Source organism: Rhipicephalus sanguineus, chromosome 7, assembly GCF_013339695.2.
Source record: "Rhipicephalus sanguineus isolate Rsan-2018 chromosome 7, BIME_Rsan_1.4, whole genome shotgun sequence".
NCBI classification, from domain to species: Eukaryota; Metazoa; Arthropoda; class Arachnida; order Ixodida; family Ixodidae; genus Rhipicephalus; species Rhipicephalus sanguineus.
Genome location: NC_051182.1, coordinates 50,021,791 through 50,040,876, shown reverse-complemented (window position 1 = coordinate 50,040,876; position 19,086 = coordinate 50,021,791).

The following is a 19,086-nucleotide window of genomic DNA, read 5'->3' as shown; positions in this document are numbered from 1 at the left end:
TGCAAAGATTAAAAGAAAATACAATCTATTCACAGTATTCAATATTCTGTCGAAGAGTGGTGAGTGATGGCAGATGATTTAGGTAACTATGCACTCTATTGTCGCTAAGCTGTATTCAAGTGTGAATTATGTTTAGAACATGAGAGTGCTGTAAGTTCTACTGTGGGAGAGCTGTATTTAGCTGTGCCTAAGAACCACGGGCCGAATTCACAAAGCTCACTTACGAGCAAATTGTCGCGTAAGAGAAATTTTGTCGCGTAAGTCGATTCACGAAGCGAAAAAAACGTCGTAAGAGCCGTCGTTATCACATCGGCCGCTGCGGTAAAGCCCGCGGCGACTGTCAAGGAACATGCCAGCGGTGGTGATGCAGTTGCTATATTTGGTGACGTCACTCAAAAAGGCTCGTAAGTGGATTCACGAAGCAAAAAACGCCAGGCCTGCGCTGAAACCGCAGCACAGCCACAGCGAAAGCTGGAAGAGTGGCGTTTTTAGAGCCCGTTAAGCTCTCTTGGGGCTACAATACAAGTACACTAGAAAGGTACCCACTACGCCATAAATCACAATTTTTGTGAAGTTGGGAAGCACCTACTAAGTCATTATTTGTCATTCTGCGGAGAGGCGGGGCACCACCTACAAGTCTGTAAGGCATTATGTGCACTTTGTTGACGCGACGACTGATGACGATGAGGAATTATGGCTCAGTCCTTTGTAATGGGTTGGAATCTTTAAGCGGCCAACCAGTTATGTAATTTGCATTGGGTAACGCCCGGTCGCTATTTCCCTCTCCCGCCATGCGGTATAACATACGTTCACGTGGGAGAGAAACGGGGGGGGGCCGAAGAACTTTACTGAGACCCCGAGGAAATGGATCATGCGCTTATGGGCTTCCTTGGCAACCAATACAAGTGCACTTGCGAGGAACACACTACGCTATAAATCATTGTAATTTTTTAGAAGTAGGGCAGCAGGCACTGTGCCATTTTTCGTCATTCTACGGAGAGCGTTGATACCTGCTAAACGCATGTAAGGCATTATGCGCACTTTGTTAATGCTGTGCCTGATTACGATGAAGAATTATGGCAGAGCCCTTTGTAATGGGTTGCAAGCATTCAACAACCTACTTGTTGCGCAATTCGCATTGTGTGACGCCTGGTTACAGAATTCACGTCGTGCGATGCTTGGTGCTTATTTTACTCTTCTACCACGCTATACTGCATATGCTAATGTGGTTCCTTCCCGACATGAAGCCTGTATAGGACCTTTTTGCAAAGCAGCTTCAAGCACCGGCATGGCTCAGAGGTTGAATACTGGGCTCCCACGCAGAGGACCCAGGTTCGAACCTCGTTCCATCCTGGAGTTTTTTTCTTATTTCGTTTTTTTTTTCTTATTTCGAGCGATACTGGTTACGGACACCGGCGGCGGCGGCGGCGGCGGCGGCGGACAACTACGGCGCCAAAAACGGCCGGTGAAATGATCTCATAACAGCTTTCGCTGTAAAAAATAGCGCAGAAACAGCGTGGCTACGAGGAAATCCCAAGAGTGGTCCGGACCGCTCTTACGAACAATATGGCTGTTTAGAACATGCAACTGCGGCGGGCGCAACTGTGCCGTGGCTGATTTTAAGCTAATTCACGGCCATGTAAGGCTACTTGACGATTGCTGGTACGTTTTAATTTATTTTGGCGCTTTGAGTTTCGTGTGTTCTTTCGCTTGTACGCTATGGACAGTATTGGCACTCGCAGTCGTCCAATAACCTGAGAGTCGCAGTAATTAAAGAAGCCTATTGGGTGTCAATGGCGAAAAAGTATGCATGCAAAGGCTTGTGATTGGATTAAAACCAAAGTTCTACATGAAAGGTCGATGAAGTCGAAAGCGGCGCGGTCTTTGGTCAACATTTTTTTTGTTATGTTGTTGTGTTGCGTCCTACTTCCTCCAATGAGACGTCCAACTTATAATGATGTACGCAGCATTGGTCGAAATTACCACCAAAGAGGTTCAGAGGAACACATCAGCTGCACGTTATTGGAAATAAAATTGAGCGGAGCATTTCAGTTAGCCGTTATTAAAGCCTATTATGTGATTCCATAAGTTGTCTAGTTAGATTGGCTTTAACTGACCAATAGGCACGGTCTCCGAAATGCAGCTGTCGCTATGCACTTTGGGCCTATCCATAGCGGGCTCGTACAATGCAAATCACAGCATATTATAGATGTGCGTGATTATGCATGAAATCACAAACAAGTCGAGCTTTTCGACCTTCATTGTTCGAAAACCGAAACGGAACGCGTTTATATGGCAAGTAGTCAGAAAGAAATGGCGCCAGTAATTTCAAATGACATCGAAAATAAGTGGAAAGGCTCACGATTCTCGAGTATAAACAAACCTTTGCCGAATGCATGTCCCTTTGATTAATAACTGCCATTTACCTTGGCGTGAGAATATCAATTAAAGGTGGCTTCACCCACTCATATATCTATTTTGTTCTCAGAAGCGTCAGCGTGGCCTGGAAATCATCGCGTAGACAAGGCGAAACCCCCGCTGCAGGCTCCTATCGTAGCCGACGACAAACGCTAGCAGACGACGGCTTGGGCGAGAGGCGCAGCTTATGATTGGTTGGGAACCAGTACTCTCCACATCAGGTCATTTTATGACGTTGACAAAACACTTCTTTCATCGCGCGCTCCTGTCGTGTTCGTCATATCTTCCCCCTCGCACATAAGAGAAATTTTTATCTCGCCGTGAAAAACGCGCAAGTGCTTTTTGTGAGATCTCTTAGCGCTTACCCCTGCTGCGCAGTTCGCGGAAACAACATGGCGCCGTAAACTGTATGTGTCGGTATGTGTCGGTGCTGATTTTCGCAAACGCTTGGGTTCCTTCAGCGTTCGACGTTCGACTGGATGTGCTGTGAATACCGCTGCTTTTTCGGTGCGCTCAAGCCGTGTGAAGACCGACGGCAGTGTCTCTTGGTGTGCGGTGAAGCGTAGCGAAGCCTGTGCCTCGGTGTGTTTATGAAGCGGGGATCGGCGCCTGTGTATACCGACGGTAACTAGCACTCGAGGAGCCTGCAGTGCGTCTTTGAGTGTTGGTAACAGTTCGTTTGCTTCGCTTTCCAGTGTCTCAATAAGGTGGAGTGCGGCATTTCGAAATGACAAAATTTCGGCACGTTACTTGAGTGATTCCGTGCTCGCACGGTAACGCATGAACTACGCTCTGTATTTGGTTCTTGCTTCGACACGGATTAGCCCGTGTGCTTCTATTTCATTGTGAGCAGTCCAGGCAAATGCAGTGTTCGGGAGTGAAACGATGTGCGTTGTGAACAGTGGTGCAGTGTTGACATTTCCAAGACTTGTGAAGAGGCTGTGCCCGTGTGACAGAAGATTAAAAGCGTTGATAACCGTGTTTCGTCCTACGAAGTTGTGATGGTGCTTTATGAGGGCTTTAAGGATTTGGCGCTGGGCTTGGCGCTTTCCTTTTTAACTCGTTGCTTCTCCTTTTTGTGATAACCGTAATTCGAACGTCATAACGTGTCGAACCGAAGTCGCTCGCCGAGACATTGTGCTGTAAATGTGGCTGCTTTGGCAGTACGCCTTGACTGTTCTCCGGTGAAAACTTGGACTTGTACCTGGCAGCGAAAGCACGTGGACGTCACGCTTCGCTCCGGACAGAACACACTTCTCACTGGTGCCTTGCCTTGGATGAAGTCGTAGACCAGCACCTGCTAACTACAGGTTTTCGAGTGCATCTGTCCTATCGTTTTGCACGGCACTGGAGCCTTGACTACAGCGGCCCACGGCGATTGCTCACGCTTCACCAGTGGACGTACACGTCTTGCCTTGCACTTCTACGTCAACGGCAGCTTCCAGTCCACAGACGTGTTTTGCCTGTGGCTGCAGAGCACATTCGATTCCCGATGACGCTGACGGCTGCTAACACCGTTGTGCCATCGGTGAGTTGAACTTGCGCAACTAATTTCGTTGTTATTCGTGTAGCGCTATAACGTACGTTTGTAAGTTTTTCATCCCAGCAGATGTAATGTCACCCCATGTTAAGTTCCAGTACGAAAAATGTACTACTACCGCTTTGTATATACGTATATATGGCCAATACACATATATTCGAATATGAACAAGTACACCAGCAGTGTTTATGATTTGGGTTAAGCAGGTTATTATCTGGTTATTAAGAGGAGCCTGTCTGTTTACCACGCTTGATAGTTGAGAGAAAAATATTTGATGCGAATTTATTTTCCAGGAGCCATGTAGCACTTCTTCAGGAATTCCCTTTATATTGCAAAATTACTTGTATAGAAGATTACTGCCGTGGCAGCACTATACTTTACCAGGACATATATATCTTACGGTATGTAAAGCTTACATGGGGCTTCAGTTTGTTGCAAATTGAATATGGTATATTTTATAGCTTTGACGAAGTGATAGTTTTTGTGTTACTGCCAAATATGTATTAGAGAGCTTTCAATGATGGTTTTTCGAATATATCCTGTTTGGCCTCTTCACAGATCACAGACTTTCGTAAGGTCCTGGAATCCATCGATTGCAAGCACTGGCAAATCAAGCCACCTTATGGCTTGGAGCACCTGTACAGAAATAGGAAGGACTTGTGCTCCCTAAATGTACAAGTCTTTTGCAACAGTATGGGGTGTCATCATCCAGCCGACCTCAAAGGGGCCTGGAAGCACGCATGGCAGCCTCATCTGGATGGACTGTGCTCGGCCTGGGAGCTTCAAGGGCAGAAAACTGCCTAATGGCTGGTTGCTAGGTTAGTTTTTTTAAAGTACGGATGGTACAGTAAACACCGGTTAATGTACACACCTTCACAACTCAAACATTGTTAGTAACAGTGAACGCTTGTGTTATTTTCACACACCAATGCTAATTGGACACTTAAGGAGAAGCAAACTATGATGGAATTGACAATGTCGCAAGTGTAAAGTCTGCGGCTTATGAAGTTTACTTCATACATGTGAGACTAGAAAGTTGTGCTTTTGAAATAGCACAAATACTTTTATTGCTTATTGAGCTCTTGTGCTTGTGACTCACTCACTGTATCAAGTGCTCTGTATGGAAAGAGCAAGCGGGTGAAAATCGCCTGGCTGTTCGCAACATGCAGGGAGAAACAGCTCAGGCAACACAGGAGCAGTAAATGCGCATTTTACCAGTCGTAGCTCATCTTTTTTCAATGTTGTTGCATATGTTGCATTTCCGTCGTACATGTTCTCAGCACAATTACATAGTCTCACGGTTATTTCTACAAATCGTATTTGACCTGAATACACGCTTGTTGATCTCTGAAGGTGACTCTCCCTATGCCTGAGAGCCATGGGTGCTCACCCTCCTGTCCGTGGCTGGCCCAGCTAAGCAGCAGTGCAGTGCAGCCCCCACCCATGTAAGACAAGTCATACAGTGCACCTTTGGTGTTCTGAGCAGGACACAACATATCTGCCCTGCAGGCATTGACAGCAATAGTGATGATGGTGAGTATTTGTGGAAACCATAAGAGCCTATTAACATGCATTTGTGGATTATGAGTGTGTTTGTTGCTCACAACCATTTCTTTTAATTAAGTGCATTTTTTCAAAGTGTACTTTTGGTAGGAAAAACGGCTTTGAGAAACAAAAACACACATAATCCGCAAGTGCTTTGTGTTTTCTAGTCTTCAAAATTGTTCCTCCACACTGTATGATGAGGTGGCTATGTTAGATAACGTTAAAGTGATGAACAATAGCTGTTGTCTTGTAACATAGGAATACACGAGTACACTCTAATAAAAAATAGAGTATTTTTTAGTATTTCTGCCACACAACAATAACGTAATCTTGCTTGCTCGGGTTTTCTTTTTTGAAAACCTGGCTCTTCGCACTTTCCTATCAAGAATGCTGTCACTCTAATGACGCGCGGTGGTAACGCGAGGAAAGTACGTGGTGGTAACAAACCGTGGTGGTAACGCGAGAAAAGTACGTAAGATGGATGACGATTGTAGTTGTGGGGCGGCAATACTCCCCAAATACTTAATTTTTTCTTAGAGTGTAGCACAGTGAACTCATTTGTGGTCGGCTTCTTGCACCTAGTGTAAAGTCGAAATAGAAGATACTTTATTGGCTTATGTCTCACTATTAGGCAGAAGTTTGTTGCCTTCAAAATTAACATCGTAGTTATACAGTTATATCATAAAATATTTTTTCAAAGACTTCATTGTTGGTGGCTCTATGTTCAGACCTTTTTTTGTTTTTAATATTTCTTAATACTTGTAATCGGCTTCTGAAAATACGAGAGCTGGAGTTTCTAGCACATATCAGTTGTCCAGTTTTACACATAGCACGATTGTAACAATCATCTGCATTTTTTTATGTTCCAGCAGTATCACGGGATCAGGTGCCTCACTGTCATCTAATTGTACGGTGTATCTCGGACAAAACGCACAAGGCCAAGAAGTAGACAGCGACTACCAGTGACTGTGTCCTGCTGTTCAATGTGCACGTCAACAGACAGAATGCATTGTGATATCTGGAACAGTTAGAATTGTATGGTGAGAATCTGCACAGCTGCAGTTTAATTGTTGAGCAGTGCATCATTCAGCAATTTTTGCACTTGAGGATTCAAAATTAATTAAATTCTGCGTTTAATATACAAAACATTGACATAATGTAAAGCACACTGTAGTGGTAGTGTGCAAATTAATTTCGGCTACCTTGAATTTTAACATGCACGTAAATCAAATGCATGTGTGTCTCTGCATTTCACTGCCATTAGAAACAGCAGCCATGGCCGGCAACCAAAACCATGTTTTCATGTTTGGTTGTGCAAGAATGAAGCCATTGAAGCGGGTAATTTTGCACTTGGTCGATATAGTCGTTCAGGATACGCGCATTAGTATAGCATAAATGATTTTATGTTTATATAAGCTCTGGAAAGTCCTTCTCCACGGATTATTTAGATGCAAGAGGAGCGTCACTATTCCTAGTACGTCCAACAGGCTTTAGCACGTGTGTAATGTTATCCCGTCGTCTGTCTGTCCTCATCAACCTCTCTGCATGTACTGTGTAAGTTTTAATTCTTTTTTCATATAGTGTTTGTTGCCATATGTTTCTCCATTATGTAATTGTATACTCTGCAAATAGTTTATCATCTGTGCAGCTTTGCTCATTTTACTGCTGAAAGTATTTATTGCTTTTTGTAGGGTGATTATAGCATGCATTTACTTATGCCTTTTGATGCGTCTGCACAATGGTTTAGCCTGAAGAAGGCTGTTGGTATACTCTAATCTTGAAACTGGCGACTTCAAAAAAATTTCTAGGCTGATAACCATTACTACTATCTTCAGATAAGCTGTGATTGCTCCATGAAAATGTATTTAAGATTCTGTAAACTGTGCCAGGTAAATGTTTTTAAATTATTTTTGTTGTCCATGTTTTATGTGCCTGAAACATAATTACTTCATCGTGGTACATTATAAAATGTTATTCTGCAAATTTCTACTTATAAACGTTGCAGCTGAGGCCAGCAGCAAGATATACATGCAAGGCACTGAAGCTTCACATCACATGCCTTGTCCAGAAGTGCAGTGAAATTTTTTTTCGAGCGGAATGAGAGACTGCTATACAGCAGTCTCTCAATGTGCACACATTTGAACCTTTTTGAGGAGTGTTTTCAGGAGAAGCAATGGGGTCTTGACATGTCAACAGCATTTTTGTACCGTGGAGCTTAGTAACAGCGAATTGTTTTATTTATGTATTGTCCAGAATTGGTCCGACCTGTGCCAATTTTTCAGCCCACGTCACCTAACATGGCTTGTTATAGTGTTGTCAATGTGTCCGACTATGTAAATAAATTATGCGTCACATTGCAGACATGTACCAAAATGTGATGCATTGCGCTTTTCCTTGGCATCACATTGTCACGGGCTCTTTTCTTATATATCGTCGTTGGCTGCCGCCCACCAAATGTATAAAAATTGCTTGTGAGTGGGCAGCAGCAGGAACTATGCATCAAATTGTTCCAAGAGGGTTCGAGAAATGCCGAGTTGGCGCATAAGAGTGGTGAGAGATTTCTCTCGTAAGTTACTGCCTTGAAACCTCATGTGCTCAAGACTGAGTGTATCAGCATTTTTGTTTTATAGCAGTTCATCCTATTAACTACACCTCAACGTATGTATGTATGTACGTATGTATGTGCGTATGTATGTATGTATGTATGTATGTATGTATGTATGTATGTATGTATGTATGTATGTATGTGTATGCATGTATCTTAAACAAAAACTTACGTTATTTTGTTTACTGTAACTTTTATAAGAATTTATAAAAGAATTTATAAGAATTTGGAGGACGACGACGAAGTGTTTCCTGTGTAGAACACTGATTTCAGTCTCTGCAATTTTTCAAGTTTTTGTTTGAGTTTTGCGGAAGACACCGTCCCCGTGCCTGCGGAAATGGACGTGGATACACCTGGGCTTTCGCCCAAACCATCCACGTCAACTGCAGCTGCTCCGAGAAAGCGCACCGGCCACCCGAGTGATGCCGACAGCGAGGACACGCTGATCTACTCTACGGCCAGTGGCGAAAGCTCAGATGAAGGTGACTTTGTGCCTGTGACAAGGCGCAAAGCAAAAAGAAGACTACTGATGGCATCTCCTTCATCAAGTAAGACCACTACGAAGACGCGAGAGCCACCGGTTCACACAATTCTGTTTGTGCCGGTGGCTGCTGCTGATAGTCTAAACCGGCTCAATCGTCAAGCCACGTCTAAGTCTCTTGAGGCCATCGCCCCGGGACAAATCGTGGATGTGCGGATCAATGGCCGTAAGAATGTTCTCGCCATAGACGTCACGCAACGAAGCACACTGGATGTATTGAGCAACGTCAAGGTGTTGGAGGACATAAACGTGCGTTCCTACATACCTGACGGCAGGGACTCTACAGCCGGTGTTATATACGACGTCGACATTTCTATAAGCGAAAGTGACTTCCCGGCTCTCATTAAGCCGGTGACGGAAGGACTTATCATACTGCAAGCCCGTCGTCTGGGTAACTCACGCTGTGTTAAACTGGTGTTCAAGGGAGACAGCCTTCCATCGCAAGTCAAAGTCGGCCACTTTCGACACGCAGTGCGACCCTTTGTGCCGAGGCCACTTCAATGCCGGAACTGTCTTAAGATGGGACACGTGAGCGCTGTTTGTACAAACCCTGCCGTGTGTTCGCGATGCTCAGAGTCGCACAGCACAGACGCCTGCCATGCAGAACATCGCAAGTGCGGCAATTGTCACGGCCCCCACGACGCATCGTCAAAAGATTGCCCAAATATGAAAAAGGAGATACAGGTGTTGAGGCAAATGGTCCGGGACGGCTCAACCCACAGAGAGGCTGCTGCCAAGGTGCGACGCCGGCGTTCTCGTCGCCGGAGGCCTTCTCAGCCTGCTGCCGAAGCTGGGAACGCACCTCTCCAAATGACCGTCCATACATCACCACAAGCGTCCAGCAACACCGGCAACGAACAGTCCAAGAAAGACGCGAGCATCATCGGCCCACCTGACGCATGGCCAGCGCTGCCGACGGTGGACCCGCCAACAGAGCCACAGCGCCGCTCGTCTAAAATCACTTCCGAACGACAGTGCGGGGATAGTCGAGATAAGGAGATCGTAGCCATGGTAAAGGCCCTCATGAATACGATTCGTGCGCTCCTAACTAGCATCGACACTCCGGCGGCTAAGAGTGCACTTCAAATATTGGATGCACTGAACCCGGTGCTGTCAAGCCTGGAAAAGCACCATGGCTCCTCCTCTGCAAGCCTTCCGTAAAGATGTCAAAGAAGCATCGATTTTCCAATGGAATGCCCGAGGCCTCAAACCCCGCATATCGGATATTCGACCGTTTGTGTTCAAGAACCAATTCCCCATCATCGTCATTTGCGAGCCACGCCTTCACAATGCATTACGGTTATCTAGGTACGAAGCCTTCAAGTCGGCTACCTGCAACGAGCAGAGTAAAGTCATCGTTATATCAGATGCGAGCTTACCTATATCGAACACCCAGTAACACCTGATGATAACAACCAGTATGTCTGCCTGACAGTAAAACGCAGGGACTTCACTTTCACTCTAGTAGGTGCATATATTTCACCTTCAAGCCGTTTTGACTCTGCAAGACTAAGCGCAATTTTATCAGCGACTCCTGGACCGTGGATTGTTACCGGTGATTTCAACGCTCACCACCCACTATGGGGAAGTCTGAAGATGGATCGTCGTGGAAGACAAGTTGTCTCCTTTGCGTCGGATCAAGAGCTGCGCTGCGTAAACGACGGCAGTCCTACGTTTCTACGGGGATTGACCTACAGCAGCTGCCTCGACCTCACGTTCGTGTCACGAAGCCTCACTCACAAGGTGCAGTGGTTTGCAGACAATGAGACCCATGGAAGTGACCACATTCCGACCTATTTAAAAATCAAGGGCCTGAGCAAATTACAAAATTTCACCGCTACGCCTCGCATCGACTGGCCAAAGTTCAGGTCGCTAACAGAAGAGCGGTGTCAGGAAAATGAAGCTCGTCCTCTCGAAAATCTGGAGGGTATGATCAGAGATGCTGCTCACGAAGCTACTTATAATTTTGAACCTTCATCGAAATTTTGCGAGTATGAAGCGGAATTGGAGCGGCTCAGAGCTATCCGTCGCCGTGCCGAACGACGCTATAGGCGCACAAAATCCATTTACGACTTGAGGGAGGCGAGACGTCTGCAGAAGAAGATTCAGCGTCGAATCAACTCACTCCAATCATTCAGGTGGAAATCTTTGTGCGAGTCGCTTGATCCACACAAGCCTCTATCGCAAATATGGAGGATTGTTCGCGGCCTACGAACATCGCCGCACCAACATCGCCCCTTCAAATGCCTTGCTCTCCACCAAGGTCGCCGCGAAATTGAAGTCGCAGAAGATTTCTGCGTGAAGGTTGCCGGTCAGGTGTCCACGTCCACCACGCGTTACTTAGGAAGCGCGCCAGGTTCCAAAGATTCAAGAATGGACAATCTGTTCTCTCCAGAGGAACTTCAGGCAGCCTTGACTGCATGCAAGCGATCTTCATCACCTGGACCTGATGGAGTCACTTATCTGGCACTTTGCAACCTCGGTCAAGCAGCTCGGCGTGCCCTTCTGGCCGTGTACAATGACTCATGGTGCAACGGACTGGTACCGTCTTCGTGGAAATCCAGCCGCCTCGTTCCTCTGCTTAAGCCAGGTAAATCTCCTCTAGACTTGACCTCATATCGCCCCATCGCACTTGCCAGCTGTTTTGGAAAAGTGATGGAGAGGATGGTATTGACTCGCCTAGAGTGGTACTTGGAGCACTATAAGATATACCCTGAGGCTATGACCGGCTTTCGGCGTGGACGGTCGTCCATCGATAACGTTATCGACCTGGTTTCGTCGGTGCAACAGCAAAAGAGCCTAAAAAGATTAACTGCGGCGATGTTCTTGGACGTGAAAGGCGCCTACGACAACGTATCGCATGAAGCCATTCTGGATGTCTTGGCAAGTATTGGATTAGGAGGCCGTGTTTACCAATGGATTGACAGCTATTTGAAGGCCAGGACCTTCTTTGTACAGACTGAAGATGGTCCAACCACGCACCATTACACCTGTCGCGGCGTGCCTCAAGGTGGAGTTCTGAGCCCCACACTTTTTAACTTAGCGCTTCTCGGCCTGGTTGACGCACTTCCACGGTCTGTTCATCTATCAATATATGCCGATGACATCTGCATCTGGGCTTCGGGGGTGACGCGTCTTCACGTACGTGCCAGGCTTCAGAGAGCGGCTACATTGACGACAAAGTACCTTCAAGGACGGGGGCTGGAGCTGTCATCAGAAAAGTGCTCACTTGTTGCCTTCACGCGCAAGGCGATGGGCCCGTATGTAATTAAAATCAACGGCCATGCTATCACTTATGAGAAGACCCACCGCTTTCTGGGGGTCATAATCGATCGCGACCTGTCCTGGAGCCCTCACATCGCCTACATGAAGAAGAAACTGACCATGATCACCCACGTCTTAAGGTTTCTTGCTGGAAAATCGTGGGGTGCATCTGTGCGAGCGATGCTTCAACTTTACACCGTTCTGTTCCTCGGTTTCATGCGCTACAGCCTACCTGTGCTTTGTAAAACCCGAAGAACGAACGTACGTGTCCTCCAGTCGCTTCAAGCTCAAGCACTGAAAATATGCCTTGGCCTTCCGAGATGCACATCTACAGCAGCGACTGTCGTCATCGCGCGTGACCATCCAATCACTACATACATACGCGTCGATGCTTTGAGAATGCACATCAGACATTTTGCTCGGATTCCGTCGCACCACCTCGCCTCACTTCCTACATCTAGGCCGCACTCTGCGTTCAGCGGTACTGTAGCATCACATCGAACAGTGATTCCCTCGACCTTCAAGCATGCAGAAAGACCGCCGTTACCATTGTGGTGTCTACACCCACTCGAAGCCCTACTCACCATTCCCGGAATCCAAAGAAGAAACAGTCGTCATATTTAGCCCTACAACAAGCCACACTACTGTACCTGCACGAGAAACACAGCGGACGCCTTCACATTTACACGGACGGTTCTGTCTCTTCTGAAAGCTCAGTAGGGGCAGTATTTATTCCCGCGAAGTCAATCACCATAAAATTCAAAACAACGCATTTGACATCATCAACGACCGCAGAACTCGCCGCCATCCGTGCAGCACTAGAATTTGTAATTGAAGAACCTTCGCAAGCTTGGTCCATCTTCTCTGACTCCAAGGCAGCTTTTCAATGTCTTATGTCGCCATTTCGTTATGGACCTAATGAGCAGTTAGTCGCTGCTATAAGGCTTCTCCACCACCATGCAGTCGAGAAACAACACAACATAGCGTATCAGTGGATACCGGGTCATTGTGGTATATACGGTAACGACCGTGCGGATGAGGCCGCCCGATCTGCACATGACAGTGACCACTACGCAGATATACCGTTCTCCAGAACCGACGCAGCTACAAGACTTCGTTCGCTGGCACGTGAACTCACACTTGCCCAGTGGAACTCGGCTGAATTCACCAACGCTCGTCTACACAGCTTGGATCCCAATCTCCAGCTCCGTCTTCCGTCAGGAATATCGCGAGCTGAGGAGACGCTTCTGTGCCGCCTGTGGCTTGGCGTGGCCTTCACGAATGCCTACTCCTGTCTGATTGGAATGGCCAACAACTCCACATGCAATTACTGCAGCTGCGAAGAAACGATCTCCCATCTTCTGTGTGAGTGTCCCCGTTTCAGTGCGCCAAGACAAGAACTTTCCAATGCGCTAGATAAACTTGATAATCGCCCTTTGTCGGAACAAAGGGTTTTGGGACCCTGGCCGAGTCCATCGTCAGCACAGAAGGCTTTAAAAGCATTATTGCGCTTCTTGCGGACAACTGGTCTTAGAGACAGACTCTAAGAAGTGACATATTCTCGTTTCCTTTTTTTCCCATCTCTTTTTCTTTTTCCTTTTCTGGCTCTCCTTTTTTCTAACATCTCTCTTCTATCATCTTTTATCCCCCTTACCCCTTCCCCCAGCACAGGGTAGCCAGCCGGTCTAAGAACTGGCTAACCTCCCTGTCTTTCCGCTTGTTTCTTCCTTCCTCCTTCCTCCTTATAAGAATTTCGCTATTTGCTTTCTAGTTCTCCTTTTTCTATCTCATTTTCATTTCTCAAGTATGTTTCCTACTCTGCAAAAATGAATGTAACCTTACATAAAATGGGTGCATTCAAACAAGATGTTTCATTTTACAACGTACAGTTCTGAGCAAGAAGTTGAAAACTATGAAACCAACCAGCATAAATAAGTTTATAGGACAGCTCCTCCGTGTAACATTGCTTCTACAGATTGCGTTTGTCGAATATGTAGAATGGACTAGTCGACTTCAACTAGCATAACCAAGCTTTCGCCCGTGGCTGTACATACGTTTACATATGTGCGTGGTATTTCTACGTATTGTCATACGTGTTGCCAATTACTATTTACGGCACAAAACTAGTCAAGCTGAATGCGCGGATTTTTGTCTGTCCACCTAACATCTATACTGTAAGTGCTGTTGATAAAGAATAAACTCGCGTTTAAAATTTTCAAGTACTTACGAAGGGAAGAGCAGCCCTTAATGACGCAAATGAATTTGCCGTAATCTTTTCGCAGGCCTACTATTTTGCCCTCTCCTCAGAACTCGATAGCCTGCTGGAGTTCTTTAGAACCATTGACAGAGGCATTACACGGAGCTGCGCAACACGACAGAGACCGAGAGAGAAAACACATCACTGTGTGTGTGTCTTTTCTCTCTGTCCCTGTCCTTTTGCGGTGCTGCGTGGAATGAATCCCACCCAACTAGCACGGAAACATGTCCCGACAAAAGCAGTCATCTTGGCCGCAAGCAGTTCGGCCGCCGCGTGTCTCTTGATGTTCTTGAAAACACCGTGATGTCTGACCGGCGCCCGAATAGCCGGAGTCGTGAAAAGTAATGCCCAGGTATGGTAATTGGGTTTCGGGACTGGGCGCTCTTGCGATAGTAGTGGTTAGAGAAAAAAAAGTACTCTTTTTCTGTGATCCGTGAGGGAGCACGGCGCAGCGTTTTTGGGTCTAAAGGGGAGTGAAAGAAGAGAGCGGAAAGGCCACATTATCAAAAAAAGTGTCCGCAAGACATAACCTCAGGCCTTGCTATCTGTTTTTCCATTATAAAAAAATACGTGAGTGCTTGGCGACACTGCGAATAGACCCCAGTACCTCCCGCATTGCAGCCGGACGCTGTAACTACTCGACCACCGCTGCAGTGTTTCGCAAAAGAGCTGGCCACTGTAACACTTACTTCATTGTATATATATTATCTTTCCCTCGAAAGACACCTAATGGAAAACGTCCGGTGAAAGTCGATCAAAAAGGGAGAAAAAAAAAACTCGGGATCCTAGTGCATTTGCCTAAGGTGACTCGAAGGTTAAAGTCATTAAGTGTGGTTATATTACCGTGCACTTTGTATCGAGTGCGACGTCACTAATCAACTATCGCTAATTGACGGTCACTAATGTCACTTTCACTAACTGAATATTCTATTTGTTTCCATTATCGTCATTTAAATAAACTTTCACTAAACAAATCACTGCTCAATTAATTTGCTTGGATTCTTATATATAGGCACAATCACACTTTCGCTCGCTTTTCTATGGTTTTCGCTCCCATAGACGTTAGTAAGTAACGCGACCGCCGTCTCTTTTTTTTTTCTTTTTGTTAATTGTGCAAACGCGCAGCACGCGCGCCCTGCGAATCAAGGCGCACGTGTAGTGCCGTCACTTCAGGCCGAGATAACTGAACGCTACTTCTTTTATGTTTGCTCACGCAAATTCCGCAAGGACGAAAGGACTGCGCCGTGTCTACTGAAAAGCGTTAGCTCGTAGAAACCTCCCGATGAATCTTCATCGTTTTACGCGTTCACATATATAAGCGTATACGATTGCTCTGGCATTCCGGCCCTGTCAAAATGCTGCGGTTAATTGAACTTGCGGCATTACGCGCATCATGCCTTTCTTACTGCTGCTTTATATTTCTGTACAGTTCTCCGTAGGCACAAAAGCCGCTCCTATCTCTTGTACTGAGATATTTGTAAGAAATGCAACATTTTACGTCTAGCTACAAAACACCCTAATGGCAACCACCATACCGTGCTCGAACATGCCTAATTTGAGTGGCAGCGCAACTTCATGAAAATGTAACTGGTTGTGGTAAACAGGGGGAGACGCTTCGGCCACATCTTCAAACCTTCAATGATTCAATTTACGCGCGTTTTCATGGATGCGGTCCATCTGGAGCGTTGTTCGCCTGCACTTGACGAGATAGCGCACGGATTATTAACGCCATCGAGCAACTAGATTTTTGTTAGCTATGGTCATCGATGAAACACGAGCACATGGCTTCGCGCAAGACCCCAGGACGTCTGCTGCAACGCGTAAGCGCTGTAGCAGACGCCCGGAACTGGCAGTTGAGATACTTCGAAAATACATTCGCTATCATCGTATACCCTCGATGCTAGACGCTTCGCGTGCTGCCTTGCTATCACCTGCGCCCACTTCTTTCTTTCCTTGTCGTTTCATCGGCTTCGGCGTTGCCTCCTTGCCCTCAAAAGTGGCGAGTAAGTTAAATTCGTACCATTGCTATCGTATTCCCTCGAGATACGAGAATTCTTGGCTAAGAAATTGCGCAGGCAAGAGAAAGCTTTGTGAATTCGGCCCCACATTATTGGGGGCGGAGTTGTTCATAAAGATTGCAGGTTGACGATTTAAAGCATGATAGCTCTAGTATCATTAGGAGATGTACTCTACTGTGGGAGAGCCGTATATACAGTTGAACCCGCTTATATCTAACTCGCAGAAAAGCACGCGAATTAGTTCAATATATAATATAACCCGATGTAAAACATTCAAAGAACTCACCTTGTTTTCGGGGCAAATTTTGGTACGCAAGCTGGCTTCATGGCACTCTTCATGATATTGAAAGGAAGGTGGTTTCATGGCAATACACGTGTTTTTGTATCTTTTTTTTTAGTTTTCAGATTTTCTCGGTTTGGTAGTTGGGGGTGCGGACTACAGCAGGGGGCTTGTTATACATGATAAAATACGATATCAATGCAAACAGCGTCTCAGTACCGTCATACGTAGCTTTGCGTACTCGTCGGGGGCCGGATGCCTTTTGTGCGCCTAGGCCCTAATGTCAGACTTTTTCTCCAATATCGTACTCAGCGTGCTTCTTGATATGTTGGAGGCAGCGGCGACGTCAGTCTCCTTTTCTCCACGTCCGACTCTGTTGATCATAGCCATCTTAGCGGCGAACAGCAGGCTCTCCCGTTTCACTGCAGCCATCACGTTAACGATGGGAGCGGGGAATCTCGGAGAAGCGTACGGCGACTGCGCCCATTGGCCGATGGACGCAATAAGGAGGAATGATGGAAAGCATGTATTGGCAAGAAGTAGTTTGTATTCGCTCCGCGCGGGGCTCTCCTAATCACACCGTTCTCGCTTCGGAAAAGTTCCCATCAACGAGGAAAAGCCAACTTTTTGGGGCGTTTTGCGCTGCCCGATATTTGATCTATGAAGTGTTGGCAGTTTTTGTTCGACGTAGCCGCTAGTTTTCCAACGCATTGACGTTAAAGCACTGTCGTGTTCAAAAATATTTCGATATAAAGGATCATTTTATTTCACCAAGTTCCACGTTGTCGGGTCTGGCTGCAGCTGTTTGGTGAAAATAACTAGAAGCGCGCAGTTTCTGTGTTTAGACCAATAGGTGAACAATTTTGAGCACCATTTGTACTCTACTATGGGAGAGCGGTTCGACACCCCCATTCAGTACTCATCTGATGGCGCTGCTAAGCATGGTATATGGAGCTGAATAGACGTCCGCCCGGCATACAAGACTAAGGGACTATACACCCGCTATCCGCACACCCGCTCCGCACGTGGCGGGTCACCTGCCGCCCGCAAACGGAGGAGGAAAAACCGGTACCCCGTGAGCGACGATTGGCGTCTTTCCGGTTTTTCCTCCTCCCTTTGCGGGCGGCAGTGCCCCGCCACGTGCGGAGCGGGTTTTGCGGATAGCGCGTGTATAGTCCCTAACCTGTTTAGCCACCATTACCTCTCAGGGTATGACGCCATTTTCCGTCTCAGTACTTAATTAGTAAAGTATAGCCATGCAACGACAACAATTATTTAAAACACAAGTTATACCTTATTCACATATTTTAGGCGAGTATGACGAAAATATTTCGGCAGACCCCACACACTGCGAAAATCAATGTTATCATAAACGGCCCGGGAGGTTGTAGTTACGGTGCACAGCGGAGCTACGTATATGTGGAATTCGAGTAGTCGGGTGCGTAAGGCGAGCTTACCTGGAACGTGGAAAACACTGTGACGCTCTAGGGTAGCTAGCTGTCCGACAGAACATCGGCACATGAGTTCGAGCGCTGACTAAAAGAGAGCAGAAAAATTACATAAAATATCAATTACTGTTACGGGAGGAGCCATGGTCGAGGGCCCCACTAGACCTTAGCGTTACATTAAACGAAGTCGATCAGCGCTTGCTGGTAGAGGTGCAGGCTGCCGTGAGCTCACGTGACTATAAAAAAAATCCGACAGATCTCACTCTCCGTGGGAGCCGATGTTACGCGAACTTGGCGCATTTCTGGGAGATCGAGCAGCGCTGCATCTTCTAGTACTGGTAGTTCATACGTAATAGTTATTACGTTATGACTTCACAACTATAGCCAACATTCTTGTAGTAACCCGCCGCGGTGGTCTAGTGGTTATGGTAATCGGCTGCTTAGCCGAAGTTCGCGGGATCAAATGCCAGCGACGGCAGCCGCATTTCATTGGAGGCGATATGCTAGAAGCCCGTGTGCTTCGATTCAGGGGCGCGTAATGAACGCCACACGGTCATAATTTTCGGAGCCATTCACTACGGTTCTCAAAATCCTATCGCAACATGAGACAACATGAGACAACACTAACTCACAGTAATTGATAGCTAAAGAACGCCATTAAACGGTAGCCAACAGCAATGTAACAAAAGAATGTGCTTGCCAATAATAGCTAATAGTAAGTCAATATTAGCCAGTGCAGTGCAACATCGCCCATGAATAACGAGATTTAAAGAGCCCTGGAACACTTTTTCAGCATGGTCAAAAAACGCTGCCGATCAGTAGTGGAGGCTCTTGTAACATGCGAACCAATGATTATAGTGCAGCACGCGGCCTAGAATTTAAGAGTAATTCTCAAAATCGGCTAATAATCGCTCCATATTCTTTCTACAAATTATGCCATATACCCGAATTTCACGGCCATTGGCTGATTTGAGCGTTGTGAGCTGCATACACTCTAAGGCAAAAGGGTGTTTAAAGGGTGTGTGGTTCGTCCTTTTGGGGGACTAATTGGGCTGCCACAACCATTAATCCCTTTGAGGACTAACGGCACCGGGTCTAACAGTTAGTCCTCACAATGGACTAACATTTAGTCCTCACATTTACACCTTACCGAATAACTGTTAGTCTCCA